General features: G+C 37.4%; 1 long non-coding RNA gene across 1 annotated transcript in view; it reads right to left on the bottom strand.

Moving 5' to 3' along the window:
- Positions 1–3,153: 3,153 nt before the first annotated feature.
- The window catches only part of LOC119916812, an 88,253-nt gene continuing 72,217 nt past the window's right edge, over positions 3,154–19,189 (bottom strand). The window contains exon 4 of the long non-coding RNA XR_005447164.1: positions 3,154–6,596. This is a non-coding gene — a long non-coding RNA (uncharacterized LOC119916812). The remainder of the gene's footprint in view (positions 6,597–19,189) is intronic.

The following is a 19,189-nucleotide window of genomic DNA, read 5'->3' as shown; positions in this document are numbered from 1 at the left end:
GCAGCACGAGGTAAACACTGAGGAGGCACTGTTTACCAGGAAGTTCATGTACCCATTTAATGGCTCTCCCTCTCTGAAAGTAGAAGGGTTCAAGTAACAAGTTTTTCTAAAAAATCTTTAAAATTAAATGAGTATATTTCAGTGAAACGTGAGCGACAGAGAGGAGTTTGAGTGAGTCAGCACAGTGAAGAAAAACACTTCCAGGTCCAAGTGCCAGTGTACACAAGAAATACATCTTGATGAATATCTGGTAACGCTCCTCTTATCGTCTGACGTCTGCAGCGGAAAGACTCCACTGACTCACCGTTATCAGGGCGTTGTGTTACAGTAGCCTCACCTGGGTCATCTACCTGCCTGCCTATATGTCCTACTGCCTGTGTTGGACCCATAGGGGTTGCACCCTCACCCTCAAGTGAAAAACAAGTGAAAAGGCTGACTTTCAGCTAACCGTTGGCTAACCGGAATCGGCTCTCAGGCGGGAGCTGGCTCATAGACATAGACACATCACTTAACACACATACAGACAAATCAGTATGTTGTTCGAGTTGAATTCAGACGGGTACGGTTCATTGTTTATATTTTTATATTGGGTTGCTGGTGGTGCAAAAGGATTATGTCAGGGGATCACGCAAGGTTTTGGATTTTTTTACACTTTCTACACATGGATGAACTGACCATCAGTCCGAAATTGCTGTTCAGAGACCCATGCAGTTAAAATTTCTACAAAAAAGGGGCATCCAAAAGGCTTTATATTTTACATGTAGCTTATGAGCAGCAGCTTACATACTGTAGAACAAGGAGTTCACTTTTCTGAAAAGATGTGTCTGTGGCGGACTAGACCTGTGAAAGTTTCACCAGAAGGGTCAGAGATAACAGTCCAGAGCAAGTTGGAGTGTTGAGCGCCTTGCTCAAAGAAATTCTGGCTGTTTCTGAGGATAAGATCTGTGACCTTGTTGCAGGGTTGCAGGTCATGTTTAACCATTTACATGCAAATTTCCTTCACAAACATACTCCATCTCTCTTTCGACTTGCAATGTTTCCTGATAATTCTTTGTCTCTGTACAGAGTCAAAGACAAGATAAACTGTATATGTATAATGTTTAGGCACTGGCATACACTGAAAACTGTGTATTGTGTAATGCACTGCAACTGTTTAACTGCACACAGTTCTTGGTGTTTTTTATGTGTCCTCACCCAACCTGACCCAAATGTCAAAAATCTTTTGAGACAGCCCTGCAGAGCTGAAGAACAACACTGAGCATATACTGCTGACTCATTTAATGGCATCTGTGGGTTTAACTATATCTGATATTCAACAGTTGAAAATGTCAGAGTTTACTAGGGCCACCAAAGACTTTTTTTTCCTTTGACACATGCTAAATGCTTGTTTTGCATTTTCAAAATGTGTTTACACAACCAGCACCATTTAAAGTATGCCAACTAGCTATTAGCAGTTCCTGTTTGCAATGTATCCATGGATGTACAGACAACTGTGTGAATCAGTGAATAACTTTAAACTAAAGAAAAGTTAAAAGCTTTATGATTTCCAGGCAACTTCTGAAGTTATGATTAGCATCTTTTTCATGATTAATAAGCAGAAGTACAAGCTTTAGAAGAGGTGGTAGGCGTATGTCCCCCCGTACAGCTGCTGGCTGTAGCTTCATCATTACCATACAGACACAAGTGTGGTATCAAACCTCTCATCTAACTCTCCGTCAAAAGGTGGGTAAGTGTATTTTACAAAATGGCCAGCTGTTCCTTTAATACCAGGCTAAAAAACAGTGTGTCACTGCCCCCTCTCTGGTTTACAGTTTTAAATCTGTTGCACCTCGTCTGGGTGTGGTCAGAAGTGACACATCCTCAATTGCACTTCCACATCACTGCAGTAAGATAAGAAGCTAAACCAGTGCAGGTCAGCAAAAACAAGATTTCCAGCTCCTACTGAGTTACTTTTCTAATGGGAAAGGAATTTCTAAAAAAGAAAACATTAAAGGAAAAATAAGTGTGCAAAACAAGATAATTACTTGTCTACATAAAGTGGGGGTAATAAGCATCTTTTAGTCAAATTTGGTGAATATCTCCTCACCGTCCCCTGGCTGTCTGTTCTCTGTGCGCTGGAAAAAAAAATCCAGTGTTTATATGTATATAACTAATATGTTTATTTGTAGTTCACAAGACATACTGTTGTTGTGATGTTAGCTACAGTAGCAGGAGAGTTGTGAGTGTCGCTGTCTGGAGCTAGTGTCCAGACTCTGGGAAACCGTCTCGTCTTACTTTTTTACTGCAACAGGGACCTGAGTTGACATCCTGGGACAAATACTGACTTTCAACCTCTTTGCGCCACCTTTTGTAACTCTGTTTCTAAGCATGGCGTCCTCTCCTGTCTGTCTTTCCCACTGGGGTCAGCAGTTTTCCTACCAGCCTACCAATTAATTTGGGTCTTAGTGTCATATTCAAAGGATAGGGGCGAATTGACAGTTATATCTGATTAGGTTGTTGCTTTGAGAGGACTGAGTTCTGTAATACAGTGTGCATACCCTAATGCTCCTTGCAGCCTCGCCATGCAGAGATAAGCTAGTCTCACAGGGCATACACACACACACTTCTACAAATGCACACACTTGCCCATCTGTAGACACCAGGCAGAGAGAAGAGCCCACTTATAGCCAGTGTCAGAGCTACAACATTTTTTTTTAAGGATGTAATCTTAACTTCACTTTACACTCAAATCTGCTACACCACTAACCCACAACTTAGCTAATATTAGTTACATTACCTGCTGCGTTGTTTGCTCTATATTATATCCACCTTTTAACAGTGAAAAACAGAATTGGAAGATACTGAGTGACTGACATTAAAGATTTAATGAAAATGACCAGTATTAGTCTGATATACTAACCTGATACTAACAAAATCTAAACTGTTTCTTTGCTCAAAAATAACTATCGTCTAGTGTTAAAATCTGAATTACTATATCCATTATTATCCACCCACAATCTTTTTTGTGTGACTCAAATGTGACATGAGTTGTTGCACCTTGCTTTGTGTTTGGTTTCAGTTTAGGTTTCACCTTGTGTCCTATATGTACTTCACAGAAACGTGAACTGCAGTTGTTCTCCTTTAAACATACAAACAACAACAACAGACAGCTTCCTCGGTTTGAGATGTTTTATTGGTGTATTGTCATCGTTTCTTACAGTCAAGATTCACTTCTGCTAAACTTTACACGACAGGGTCCAGAATCCAAAACGAGAAGCATGCTGAGCTTTATAGGCAGACAAATATATTTCCCCTCCTCTCTTTCTCTCTCTCCCTGACTCACTCCACCTTGCTCTCTCTTCACACGCACTCTTTCCTGTTCAGTCTTTGTCCCTCTCTTCCTAGTTCACACGCTTTTTCAAACACAACACACATATGCACACACAAACACACGCCTTTCTTCCTTGTTTTTTTCAGCATTTGTTCTCTCACACTTGATACATTCTCTTTGCGTTTTGTTAATGAGATTTTGTGATAACAGCATAATGTGTTAAAATAAAACACAGACAAGCTCCTAATTTAGGGGTATCAAACTCAAATGATCTGGAAGCCACTGGCCAAGTTGTTCTTTCCTACAAGGGCTGGTTGTCCCCTCAAAATAAATGTTAACTATACACACTAAAAAGTTGAGCAATTTGTCTTCCTTTTCTTTCTTGTACTTTACTTACAGTGATGATACTTACAGTAATACTTTTAGAGGGAAATATTGTACTTTTTACTGCACTACATTTATCTCACAAACATAGCAACTAGTTACTTTTCATATTAAAGATTAAACCAGTGGTTCCCAGCATTTTTGGGATGTAATAGAAGTCTATTATTTCACAAAAAAAACAAAGAGAGTTAGAGAGAATAGTCAAAAACATGAATACAGATTTCTGTGTCAGAATCTGTCATTGTTGTTTTAGCCAACATGCAACACTTGGTCTCTTGTCTCCATCAGTATTGTTTGTCATCCGGTCCTCGCCTATGTTCATATTAATGCAGATTAAGTCTGAAAATAGTGTGTCTTATCCACACTCGTGTTTACAAAATTGTTTCATAAAAATTGCTTGCTCTCCACATTGACATGCAAAAACAAAGGCAGCTAAATCCTTTTCAGGTCAGCTTGTTGTGCTGCCATGTAGCTTTCTGTTGTTTAGGGTGAATTGATGTCATGTACAGAACAGCAAGTCTCTCAAATGGATCACTGGACCATAAAATGTGTCATTATACAGTAGGCTTTAAGACAAGTGCAGTTTTCAGTACAGACAGACAAAAGAGAGAAATATAAAAGTTGTTTACAAATCTGCAGTGTGGACATGACAAAATGTGGTATTTCATGCATTACCATGCCTACAGACAGAGCATTGGTAAACATCCTCCTGTCTTCTACACAAAACACATATATCTTTCTGAGGTGTTAATCTCAGGACAAACAGAAAATCACTATTGCTGGAACATAAAAATGTATTTTGGGAAAAGTAAATCTCACAAGAATGATGCAAGTTCTCACTGATAACCACATTTTGAAATTTAACAATGTAGCTTTACAGCTTGAGGGTCATGAAACTCACTCAACCCATAAATGACAACCTGGTATTAGTTTCAAAACAGTCCAGTGTTACTCAGCTGGAACACTTCCCCAGAAGCTTAATGATCAACAGTTTTTTGATCATTCATGAAATCTGGTCATAGTTGTTTAAATAAAAATCAGCTTACTAATTTTTTGTTGGGGTTCGAGGTAAATTTTCTCAATTTACTTAAATATTTGAAAACAAAGTTTAATGCAGTTTTTCCATCAACTAGCTGACATGAACTGCTGCCAAACACAGAAAATATTGATTATATATCATTTACTAAAAAAAGGTTAGTCATGTGCTAAATCTTTTTTATAAGCAAATAATGGCTGTAAAGTAAGCAGTGTTTTAATTCTACAGACTTGCTAAAGTGCACTAAAAGTCCTTGAGGTCAGTCAGTTGATGTGTTGTCACAGAAGCATTGTTAGACTGTACACAATATGCACTTGTTCTTACTAGAGTGAGAGCAATTTATGTGGTGAGTGCATTTCATGACCTTTCATTATAATACCACAACCAGAGCTGGATTTAACCAAATTGTATGTTAATGTAATAAAGCTGATTTATTTATTTCGATTAATAAGATACTGGAAAGATGCAGCAAATTCATTCAGTCATTCATTCTTTACTTGTGTTTTGGAAATTGTAGTGCTATTTAAAGTTTAATATGGAATTATGGGGTCAGAAAATTTACCTGCCTAAATTTCAAACTTCTGAGTAATGATGAGCTTTAAACCTCTCACATTAACAGAGGAACCAACACCTGTAAGCACACACAGTTCAGATCAGCTGTCATTAGCTGTGTTGTTAAATTAACTTCATAAACTACAGGGAGTCCATTTTTGTTTAATCATTTTTGGATAAAATAGCATGTAAATCCACTAACTACTTTATGCATTAAATTTTGAGTTTGTACAGCACCTTTTTAAATTGGTATTACTCCAAGTGCATGGTATAATTTTTTCAGCACAAGCTCAGTTATACGTCTGTCTAATCATTTTGTCTTAAAGTATAAAGCTGCCAGGAAGCCTAATTACTAATAAAAAAAAGACACTGCTGCCCATAAAAACTTTTGTGATAATTACTCAAAATAGTATTATAGAACAGTTGATGGTTGTAAAAAGTATTGTTTCAGTATTTATACTCACAAATACAGCAATAAGCAATATAATTAGGCTACATTAACAAACATTCTTTATAACTAACCTTCATTATAGGTAACACAGGTCCATTTTAGCTAGGTAACGTCTACACTGTAGTATCGTATTAGTATCGAATTAGCCTCATGCTCCAAAACAAATCCAAAAACAAATTGTTTAATTATGTTGTGTTTATGACAGCATTAGCCTTGCTAATATTATCTTAGCATAAAGAAAATGGAACCACCAGTGGCTAATGTTAACACAGTAACCAGGAGCTTTAGTTTCTCTTTGCTTTTTGACAACTCAAAAGGCGTGGTTCCCTTTTAACTCACCGTGACTCTGTCCTTGTAGACCTAGACGCATTTCAAAAACTCATCGGATCTACCTGAATCACACAAATGACCTGTTCTGGATTCAAATTTTTCTCTGTAACGTGAGAAGTTTGTTTGTTACTGTGTTCACCATCAGCATGACTTCACTGGGTGTGGAGATTTTGCTCCGTAACAACCCACAAGCCGGAAAGACAGTTTGGAAAGCCAAGAAACCTCAGCACCTGGACAATTAACAACACTATCAGCCTCCTGCAGGTGTTTTATAGTCATTTGGTGCAATGCGACAATAAAAATCTTACTTACTGCCTTTTTAAACCTTTTGAATTTGTTCTTCCTTTCAACATTTGAGCAAATTATTCCCTGAGGCAACTCCACAGCACAATTTGTTTGCCAAGAAGCAGCAGCTACAAACCACAACACACAGGCACCACCCTCTTCTGTCGCTGCCTGTGGTCACTGCTCGCCAGCTCCTCCATCTCATGATGATGATGTCATGACCCCAAACTGACTCAGCAACATTTCAACTGGAACAGAGGAAGAGAAAAACATTGTTAGGAAGCAGGAAAAGAACAAGAAAAACATGGGGAATGTACATAAAAGTAGAAAAGTAACGTAAGAAATATAAAAACATAAGGTGAAACATTGCATTAAGTCGTGCTCAGGAAGTACAGGGCATCGTTAAGTGCATTATAGGCCTACTGCAAGCAAATAAAAAACAACAGGCTGGAACAGCACACAATGCAACACAATAAACTCTCAGCTTTTATTGCTCACAAATAAAAATGTGCTTTTTACAGACCTATAGAGAAGAAAACATTTTAATTCACCTGGACTACAATTTTTTTCCTCAGACTCCAGTATTGTCCACATGTTTTATAACAACCTGCTCAACCTGATAATAGCACTCAGGTGTATCAAAATCTGGAGTGTGTTATTGGTTTTACACATTTTTCCAATTTTTTCCCCGACTGTTTCTTTGCTGGTAAATCTGGTAAGTGTTGGGATTTATTTTTCCAAATGACGATGAAGTACTCAGCTGGTTTTCTAGGATAGTTGAGCTGTGTTTAATAGTCATATCAGATTTATTTACATTTTAGATTTTTTGCTTAAACCTATATGGTATTTGAGACCAAAAACTAGTTCTGTAAAACATTTCGGATGCATTTTGAAAATTGCATAGTTTTTTATTTTTTAGGTCACTTTCGCCCTACATCACAAACATCCTAGACGGTAAGCCATTCTTAGGGTAAACATGTTAGACATGTAACTCCTAGGGCCAAAACATTTGGTAGGGGCACAGACAAAATGGTGTACAACAGATCTAAATTATTGAAAGGCACAGGCAGATGCCATATTTTTCATTACTGGTCATTGAAAATGAAAAAGTGAGTGGTTTAGGGGCCGCAGGCAGTCCCTTAAAGTATATACATATGGAAGTGTCCATACTCCCAGCTGAAAATAAAGTATTTGATTTATGTACCAAATTTCAGGAGCATTAACATAAACAGAATCTGATATATGGCAAGTATGACATTTTTGCAATTGGTTGCTTTTGTGAGATGACTTAATAACAGTCTACATGTGGGCATTATGTGTGTAAAGTTATGTGTCAAGATATGGGGCTTATTATGCCCCACCATCTTACTTTTACTACTATTGGGCAAAAATGACAACATTCTCAGTTTTTGGTCTCAAATAGCATATACATACAAACAGAGAAATCAAGGTACGGGAATGGACCTAAAAAGTTACAAATGCTTTGTCGCTCCAGCTGTACCTTAGCAGGGTATGAAGACTGTACCTATGAACGTTGGTACATTTTTGTGCCTTCTTGTATGTACCTCTAAAAGAACATTTCTGCATCCCTAGTGACTAAAATGTACCTTTACAATTATTCATTTAACTGACACTTTAATCCAAAGCGACTTACAATTGCTATATATATCAGAGGTCGTACACCTCTGGAGAAACTAGGGGTTAAGTGTCTTGCTCAGAGACACATTGGCGGATGTGTCACAGCAGGAATTGAACCCTGGTCTTTCATACCAAAGGCATGTGTCTTATCCACTGTGTCATTGCCACCCCTTTATGTCCTGGTGGCGGGGGATCACTGATTTTCTGCATCACTTGCCTGTACCTTAAGTTTGTTAAAAGTACAGTTATTTACCCTTTGCTGTCAGCAATGATTCTGTATCCTTAAAAATAAACAAAGGTTCTATGGTTAATACCTTAAGGACCATTTCCATACCTTACAGGGTACTTTTTTGATGAAAGTACCTTTAGGGCATAGAAATAATACCCTTATTTCACTCTGTGTAAGGTTTGAACAAAATCTAAAATGTTTGGTATGTATGTATCCTCTATCTGATTTGACTTGGAATGAACCAGCCTGTTATTTCTATCAAAAAATACTGCTGTTGTGCTGTTGCCATGTCTTTCATCTGACTCTTTCAACTTCGACTAGTATCAAAAAAATAAAGAGAAGAACCAAGCTAAGACATTTACCTTCCTTAAATCCTTCCGTCTTTAATTTATGGTTAGGGTGACAGTATAGTTGAGATCAATTTATTAATTTTAAGATCATATTATGAATATCAGCAAACAGGTACAGCAGTATATAAAACTGATTATGCCTTTGCCTTTTGTTCCTTCTTAATCTCCATGATTTATTTGAGCTGGACAATTGAATATATGTTTTTTTTTGTTCTGAAATTTGAATTTATATTATCAATCTATCAGTCTTAACAGACCCTTGTGCTAATTGTGTGTCCCCCAAGAAGTCCCCAAGGTTTAAGAGACTTTAACTTTATCTAATTATAGTAAAAACACACATCCATGCACTTACATAATAACTGCCTTTACGAAAATAAATACAAGTCTAGACAAAACACAACTTGGCAATTGTAAATATATTATTTCTTTACTACAACGGTTGTATTTAATTAACATCTGTGCATGATGTTCAACATTACTGCATGTTCTTGCTTTCCATCCAGACTTTCTGTCCGGTTTCAGGATCAGATTGTGGACATTACACACACACACACACACACACACACACACACACACTCTACAAGGCGGCATTGACGAAAACAAAGGAAATGCCGGGCTATGATTTTGACTAAAAATACACACTAAGTCACAATCCAGAGATGATCTTCCCGCTCTTATTAAAGCAGAGTTTTATTTCTTTTCCCTTCAACATTTTGGTCACATATGGAGGCTCAAGAGAAATTATGTTAAGGCACAAAAAACAAAAAGCAGCAGCTAATCCTTTCCTATTTTTTCCCCATTTGCCCAAACTACCATGTGTTATACTGTTGCATTTTTCATTGGTGAATGTGAATCTATTTCTAAAGGTGCCTTTTTAACATCAGACAGGGACAACTGATTAAGAATTTGCCTCCTATGATTATTCTGGCTCATTTACAGTTTAGTTTTTCCTGAAAAAAATATAAAATTAACTAATAATAAATAATATGCAGTTGCATATATTTAAGTATACAGTGTCAGTGGCTTGTAACCAGAGGCACATCAGCTGAGAGCTAACATAAAACAGACAACCTATTGTAAATGTCTATTAAATACAATTTGCCCATTTTGGCCAATTAGCAACTGCAGGTTACTGTAAAGGATTTATTGTGCGCATACAGCATGAAAAAAAAAGTAATCCCAGCACAAAAGGTAAAATGTTACACTCCTGTCATACCAACTCTTGTTTTCCATTTATTCACTTTGGACTTGCTAAACTAAACTTGCAAAATTTAAATCTGTGTGTTTTGATAAAAAGAGCAAAGTTACAGAGGGCCATGGGCAATTAAAATTCCTGAAACTGTAGTTTAAATAAACATAATTTGCAACATCAGATTTACTTTATAGACTAATAATTAGGGGTGCTTTGATTTAACCACACTTTGTTTAGTCATGATGGACCCCGTCTGCCCAGTTTAAACCCATTAAAGCAGAGTATTTTGAAGCTTTGCCACACCAGTAGATTAAACGGGCCTCACACTTTTGGCTATACAACAGACAATAGGACCTCCTCCCCAGAGGGTTGTGCATCACTTAAAAAAATGAGGCAGAAAGCTGTTTCAAGACATTTACACTTACAGCTTTTAGCAGACGATATTCTGGAAAGTTTACACAGACTGAAGTGAACAGATGACACAAGTGAGTTGTTTTGATGTTTCATGTTTTGATTTGATTGGGGATGAAACAACATACAGTATATGTCTTTTTGTACAAGTCACGGAATATCACCCTCACCATGTGTGTGGTTTGTTTTATTATAAACTTAAGACTTCACATTCAACTAAGTACTGTGGTGTGGTCACTTACCAGCACAACATGTTGATAATTAGGACTGTTTTTATTTTTTCTCTGTTATTGTGTTGTTTTTGTTTGCATTTTAGGGGAAGACTTTGTTTAAAAATTGGTGAAGATTATATAAATATTCTCAAAACAGGTGATAAAATCTGAGGTCATTTCAACCTGTTTCTAATAGCAATCCCGTTTTTTCAAGAATATATTAAAATGTGTCATTTCATGATTCTAGTTCAGTGATTTGCCTTCTTTGAATATGCTTAATAATTTTTTTTTTTTAAACTAGGGCTTAATGGCTCAGAAATGGACAAAACTTACTTGATAAGCTGATTATATGTACGCACACACGCATCCTGTTTTCTCTTAGATGCACCTAAACTCCCCAGAAATAGTGCTATCTTACGTAAATACACATAATGCATACACATAATCCACTGACAGGCTCTTCTCCTGAGGATGAATCTCTTTAGCCCTCTTAAAGTCCCATAGGTGGACAATGTGATTAAAGACCTTGTAAGAAGTACAAAAAAGATAAATTACAGTCCTCCATTTATAACCCAGCCTTTTTCCTCACACCATAGCCAACACACAGAATACAAGCCAGACAGTTTGAAATTTCTCAGCTTTGGTAATGCTGTTAATCATTCTGTTAAGAGCTGTGTAGATGAATTAGTCGGCTGCCCTTTTAAGTGGACTACCACTTAGTTTCAGAGTCTACATATTGCTGCGGAAAGATGTTTCAATTCCACTCCGAGTTGCTTTCTGATTTTCTTCTGTCAATTTCAGTACAAGTATTAGATATTACTGTCAACAACAATGACTCTGCAGTAGGTTAGATTCTCAGGACATGAAAACACATATTTCAGAGATCAAATCTGAATTACCGCTACTGATTTTAACAACTCCAAAAGGCCCTGAAGCGCAAACTGTTCAGCAAAACAACACCTGTAGCAAAATTCAACCCATAACCTCAATTACCTTCTCTTGAAACATAAACAACTGTAGGACTGTCTTTTTATCAGCCACTCACGAATGAAGGCAACAAACGGGGGGGGGGGGGGGGGGGGGGGGCATTCACTCGTGATGTTTTTCACTCAGGACAAAGACATATAACTATGATGAATAATTTACTGAAAAGACGGGACCAGATTAACCAGTCTGATAAATGACTCGGTGCTTTGTCTTCCCCGTCTGATAAAGTGGATCGGCATTTAGCTCCGTCATGGCAGCTTTAAACACTGTGCACATTTATTGAAAAGAAAGTGACAGGATGCTTTAAAAGCTTGTAACAGCGTACTTTTAAATATTTAATAGCAACAACATATAATTTCTGACTAAACCTGTCTTAATGCAGAAGTGGATATAATAAGAGAAGTTAGTGTAAAAAAAAGTCAGTCCAAAAGGTTTAACATTAAAATTGTTATAAAATAATTTTTTTAAGCTGATGCCGAATAATGAGCATCAGGAATAATGGGGAAATAAATATATATATATATATATATATATTTTGTCTGATGTGACTTACAAACATGCAGGCAGTTAAAATAAGCTTGTATTGGTAATTCCTTAATGTAGACTCATTAGAAGGAAGGTAAATCTGTATAATACTAAAATATATAACAACACACAGCTTGATAATAGTGAACTTTAACTGTTTGCTGCCGTAATGCAGTAATAAGTAACCATAGACAACATGTGTGTACGTAGTTAAAACAAATATAACATAACTAGTTAAATGGCAACACTGGCAAAATGAGGGTAGAGTTAAAATAATAATGTATAATTATTATAACTTGAGTGAGACAATGAGTCTTTACAAATGTCTTGTTTCAGAAATATGTATGTTGACATAGTGTAAAAGCAGATACAAATGTGAGTTTGTGACTTGTTTATGAAAATGTTAAAACTGAAAAGCATTATTAACTCTCCAAGACTCCACACACCCCACCCTTATTAGTGACTCCTCTAAGGGAAAAGACTCAGAGCCATGTAATCCAAAACAACCTGCTTCCTCAAAGGCTCGTGCTGCAGGACTATCCACCTACTATTGGATCCTCAACCCCACTCCACTGCCTGTACTGACTTGACTACAGCACTGTCACTCTACTTTTAACTTTTTTTATTTAACTTATTATGTCTTTTAAAATGGTATGCTTCTGTGTATGGTTAAAGAGGGATGGGGGTTATATGTGTCTATGTTTTTACACTTCTGTGTGTATGACCAAACTCCTAGCAACTTAGATGCATGACAATTAAGTCTTGAATCTTGAATTATTGTTTAGTTTTCAGAGCTCTCAGAAGCCCATTTGAATGCAGCCTACAACTGTGGGACATACAGTAATGACACCCAGAAAACAATGCAACATTTAAAATCGACTTACTGATCCTTTGTGATCAAATGAAGAAAACGCCGCCTACAACATCACCGAGAAACCACACAGAACATTTAACAGTTGTTTGAAAAGCAGCAACACACGTTAAAAAGCCTGTTTGCATCCTGTATCCTGTGTGTCTTTTGTGTATTGTTACATAATTTATTCGCTTTTGCCTTGTAGTTACATTTAATTCATATCTGCTGAATATGCTCTGAAGCTCTGTATTTTACATTTTGTAGGCACAAAATGTTTCTATTTTTTGAATGTAGTCAAATCAATGTATGCATAGCTGCCACACATGTCTACATACCAGTATGTGGGAAAGTGCGAGGGGAAATGTGATCTCTGGATTTCTTACATTTCTTTTATGATTTACATTTTACATTCTTTGGTTTAGTATCTTTATTATAGCACTGATTGCATAACTATGAGACATTTTGACATAAAGTTAATCGTGGATGAATTCCATTTAGCTGTTTTAGTTTCAAGGTCAATTGGAAGAGGTTTTTCCTCCTGTGACATGTCAGAATATTTGCTGTGAAAAAGGCACATGCATGTTAGTACTGTATGTATTTGAAAAAATGTGAGGTGGACAAAGTCAGCAGGACAACACCAATTACTTTACAGACGGAATGATTTATTTTCCATTCGACTCTCATTTAATCTGCTCTTTCTTTTACATTTCACGGGAGAAGGAGCTCATTTGCTGACTGAAAAGATGAATATGGAGATAAAATGGCCGAGCCTAAAACCAGAACGAATGAGGTAGGACATTTACCACAAATTGTGATGTGCTCATACACACACATACACACACACACAGACACACACACACACATACACTTGTCAAAACAAGTCAACAATTAGAGGCTCTTTTGCATAATACTTTTAAGAAGGAAATTTTACATCTGCTGCCTTTGTGCTTGACATGTGTGTACGTGTGCGTGGCCATGTAGCCATGTCCGTACTGAGCAAAGGGAAGATGACTGGAAACATGCTGCTCTTTCAGATTTCACTCAGTTAGCACACAGATGCACACATACTCCCACGTACCCACACTGAAGAGAGTTAGATACAGTGAATGATATATTATGTGGTTGTCAGACAAATGTGTCAGAGGTCTACATTCAATTTTACTTTTGTGGAAGGCTCTCCGACCCTAAGTGGCAAGTCATTCAGCAAACCATGAAACTACCTATGAAACCTATTCATTTAGATTTCACTCCTCACACATTGCTTAAAAAGAAAGTTATACCCTCACCCAACTGCACCCTGTGCACACTAGGAGAGTATTTGGATTTCTGGAAAACGCAATCAAACATACTGTCCAAAACAATTCTATCCTCAACAGCTTTACTTAGAAGAATAGTTTGACATTTAGGGAAATGTGCTTATTCGATTTCATGCCAAGTTAGATGAGAAGATCAATACCGCTTGCATGTTGATATGGTAGCCGGAGCCAACAGCCAGTTAGCTTAGCTTAGCATAAAAACTTAAAACAAAGGGAAACTGCTAACCTGGTCCTGTCCGAATTAAACCAATTCTGCCTACCAGCACCTCTAAAGCCCATTAACCCAATTCCTCCCAATCAAATGACAAAATGCGCTGTTTGTAACTTCTTTTTAGAACAACACTAGGTGTTTCATGATTTGATCATCAACATCATTTGTCTGCGGATTCCAAAACAGTTACATTTTTCAACAGTGATTTGTAAATCACTGTTGAAAAATGTATCTGTTTTATGCTGGGACATCCTAACATCAATAAATAAAATTCTCTGATAAAAAAAATGATTAATATCCGGTATCTGTCTCCGAAGATCAGGGGTTTCGACAGTGGGATTTCTTAATATGTCAGTCTATTCATTATTGTTGAAAGGAGATTAAGCACTCTGAAGGATGAGAAGATGCTTTGTCTTGTCATCCCTTTTGATAAAGTGAAAGCCTAAGTACTTTCCACTGGATGGATGTATTGGGTGGAGATCTAAGGTGAAGGCGAGAGACTTGTGCAGCTGATAAGTCATCCTCTTGACAATCCCCCTTTTCTCAGTACAATATCTGAGTATTGAATATTTCTGTATGGATGAGCTGATGTCAGTTTATTAGGTGCATTGACCTAAAACTAATGTAATTAATTATTAGGGCTGGGCACGTTATCATGTTATTATCAAGTTATTATCACGTTAATGCATTAATTAATTAAAGGCGAAAATTATTTTATCGCATATTAACGCGATTTTTATTATTATTATTATTTTTATTTTGAAAGTCCATTTCTCACTGGCACTGAATACACATACAGTCAAACCATGGGTCACAGGAGGGGTGGGATGTTGATCAGCCATCACCCACCCAAACAAGCAGCGGAAAATCACACCGTAGGGTTGCTCTTTGCTCCTGTGATCAGACAGGGAGACAAGCACTCTATATAGAGAGTAACCATGGCAACAGCTTCTGTGCGCTAAACACCTGTAGCCTATTTAACTTAAGTTAAAATTATAGGCTACATAACTTTTGCGGGGATGCTCTGCCGTGTGAATTCCCTCCTGTTAATGTCCTATTCAGTAAACAGTAATAGATTCTCTCTTCCAATGATTTGTGCTGCACGTCACGTACAAACAGTTCAAGACAATTCAACTTCGGCAGCAGGCGTGTGCGTGAGGCGAGTTCTTCACCTCACTATCAGGGACACTTGCTTCTGAACACAGACTGTTTATGCTGCTCCCTGATAAAAGAAAAATGTTTCTGCGGGTACCTGTTCAGAAAGAAAACAAGAAACAGATTCATATATGTTAACCTCAGAAGGCGCCTGTTATGATGTAATGATCGTGGCTCTGGACTGATGGTAACTTGTTAACAAGCTAGATAAAAGGTAATACCTGGCAGTGGCAAATAGCTTTGGTTTTATATTCGATTTGATTACATTAATTTTTAAGTTGAGATTTACAAGAAATATTTTATTGCTTACTGCTGGTAAAAAGCACCATATTTGTTTAAAGTGTCTGCAAACCACATGTTATTGCACTGTTGTGTATATAGCAGTACATTTAAATTAAAGGTGTGCAATACATTACTTTAGAATTCATTATTCAATTTTGCGCAATAACTATGCGATTAATCGTGAATAATCGCAGAAAATCATGAAATTAATTGCAACTAAAAACGTGAATCATTGCCCAGCACTAAATAAATTCTACCTTCATGAAGGTTATAATGTTCACTTTTTGTTGAGTGGGATTTTATCATTATTTGTTTTCCCTAAATTAAACCTGTAACCATGGGTTACAAATGTGAGTAACTGGGCTGACGAAAGCAATGAAGCACGTGGACATAAAGGTTAATGTAGACACAAGACTGATTTGCGTATTCTGAAATGCCAGCATTTTGGCGTTATAAGGTTTTCATTTGAAAGCAATAACTGGTCATATTAAGTGGCTTTGCTCCCTTTTAGAGAGTCTGAGTAAGACAAACGTGAAATTTAAATGCATTGATAATCCTCTTACATTAGACTGCTGTCTTTGCAAGTGTTCCAACAAACTGCCAGCAAAACATGAGCTGCAACACATGAGCAATTTAATCACAGAGAAATAACTGTGACAAAAGGTGTAAACATGTTGGGACTGGTCTTTGTTGAACCCAGTTAAATAGCATTTCAGATACTGGAGGTTACTGTGATAACACTGACGTCCAGCTTAGGCAATAATCACAGTTATGCAATCAGTGCAATTTTAAAGATAATGAATATGTAACCTTGATAAAAGCTCCAGTTTTACTTGCATAATGTGGTGTCCCCCCACCCTTATCTGTACTTTTTCTAAATGCTTCGTGAGATGCTGTTAGCCGCTTTAGAGTTTGGGGCTCTTGGTATCGCCTCTGTTGCCTGGAAGTCCTTCTCTCTGTGATGTATAAAGCACCAAACACACATTCACACACACACACACACACACATACTGTTAGCATATGAGCTTCTGGTGTTGACACTTGCATTTTTGCCCCGTCTGACGCCATGACACTTGACACTATTGATCATTAGGACATTGGAAGATGAATAGATGGACTCCACTTTAGCTAATTAATCTGAGCAGATGCAGCAGCACTCACCGTCAGTCAACCAGCACTAGAGAGTCGACTAAACAGCTAAAATGTAAACGGTAGATGGGGGCGAATAGCTGAAGGACAGGGAAGGAGAAGAGGAGGGAGGATGCGTGAGATTTGAATATGATAGGTGTTAATGAGAAGCTTTCTGTTTGGATGGTTTGTTTGCTTGTTTGAAGGTGGCTGCAGTAAATAAAATACCCCCAAGATCTATCTCCACTTTAAATGAGTATATCTATTGCAGACTCTGTATGATAGGCTATATGTGCCACATGTAGATTCTTTAAAATATAACCACACTGGCTGGCTGTGGTGTCGTGTGACTTAAAAATGGTGGCGTAGTTTTCCCTTGGTATATTACCTCCCCATTAAAAGTCAAAATAAACCACTGAATGCTTCCTTTTTTACATTTTGACTATAGGTACCAAAGATAGTTCTTGATCAGGTTATAAATACCTCACTCCACAAGCCATTATTGCTTTAGTAGAGAATGAAACAATGACCGTTGAGCAAATAGAGTCATCACTACATTATTCTCATTAATTAATGACATCAACTATTTTCCTATTTCACAACAGATTGACTGTCTCACGGCGGAGAGTGTGAGCGTTTTTGGCCGTGCCTTGAAGGTGAGCGGCAGCGGACCGCTGCCGCTCATCTCAGCTAGAAAGTCGTCAGGCCGCTCAGCAGATTTAATGGTGTTTGGGACATCCCAACTATGTATATTTATCTGACATGCCAGGCTCTCCTAACCTGATTTAATTAATTGTTCGGCCTCCAAATCATGGAGACTTCAAAGGATTTATCAGAAAAACTGCTGACTCCAGTAAAAACTGGCCAAGAGCATGATATGGGGAAAAGACAAGGACATGTTTAGACACAGAGCTATAAAATGCAGTGTGAAGAGGTTCAGATAAGTTAACATTGGAATGTCAACTCGGGTTTTTCTTGTAAAAAATAAATCTCTGTTGCATTAAACTCTGATCGTCTTCAGTAAATCTTTTGAACTCCAATAAGATGTCGATTTTTGCTAATGGTAAAGTTTTGGTGAAGAAGTCCAGACTATTCATCTGGGCCAGTCCTGAGCTTTTAATCTCCAACACTGTCAATTGACCAAATACGTTCAGTGTGAGCACATACATCATGGCCAGTCAGATCCATACATTGTGAGCATAAAGCTTGCAGGTCCTAGCAGTCCAGAAACAGTGGATGCAATTGACTCAAATTCAAAAGTTAAAAAGTTCAAGTTCAGGTGTTGTTTTTATTCTATAGTTTCATCAATTTCAGCTTTCATATTGCACACAGTATTGTAAGGATCATTTGACCCTTTGCTTGGTGGGAAGAAAGCCGATTTGTGACCTTCAGATCAGTTTATAAAACTCTCTGTTGTGCCAGTGCAGGATGGTTGTAGTAGTAGTAGTTTTTTTGGGAAATTAATCACTTTTATATTGCCTAATTATGTTTGGGTTGTAACCCCAAATAAAAATGAACCATTCGACTGTTTTCTTGGTCCCCTGGAATAGCCACTTTACTGTGTCCTATGTAAAGAAATCAGGTTGGATTTCTGCATTGCCCGCTCCTGAGTGTCTTGCCTACTGATTCTGAAATCGTACACAACACCGAAGCTAATGAACTGAAGTCTCCCAGCACAACACAGACTCCAGCACAAACTTCACGTGAGGATAAAAAACAACAATAACATATTGTGTGCTAAAGCCCGTCAGGCCAAACAAAATCAGATTGAAGTTGCGCGAAAACACGGTCAACATCGGAAAAGCGTTGCTTAAGCTTTGTTTAAGATATAAAAATGAACCCAGAGTAAGCCATCATCCTATCGGACAGGTAAACTAACATTACCGTGAAGCATGTGAAAAATTTTGTGCTTTAGATGGCTCAAGTTAGATAATGTTAGCTTTCCGGCAAACACAGACCAGTTGCTAACATTCTCCATTGCAAAATACTACAGTTACTATCCTGTGTACTGGTATTATGTCAGTGTGCTGATTTTAGCCTGCAAGAAATGGTGTATGTACAAGGCAAATCTGGAATTATTTGTTTCTAAAACCAAAAGTGATGCAATTACAGCCAGCTAAATTAGCATGGGTCTGATGTGGTTTGCTTCGTAACATTCAATTTCGATTTATTGTTGTTATACCGATACTCAGGTACACTGTTTTTCCACCGGTCTCAGACGCTGTAACACACAGTAAAAGCCATTCAGTAATGTTACTTACTACGGTCTGTTATACAGTCTAAATCGCAGTCCAAATCAGTTTTTAGTATCGTCCAATACATTTAGCTATGCTTACAATACTGAGCCTCTCA

Source organism: Micropterus salmoides, unplaced genomic scaffold (genome assembly GCF_014851395.1).
Source record: "Micropterus salmoides isolate LMB-PRFRI ecotype aquatic unplaced genomic scaffold, ASM1485139v1 Ms_hic_scaffold_22, whole genome shotgun sequence".
Taxonomy (NCBI): Eukaryota; Metazoa; Chordata; class Actinopteri; order Centrarchiformes; family Centrarchidae; genus Micropterus; species Micropterus salmoides.
Note: the sequence above shows the minus strand (reverse complement) of the source record. Positions and strands in the feature narration are given on the sequence as shown.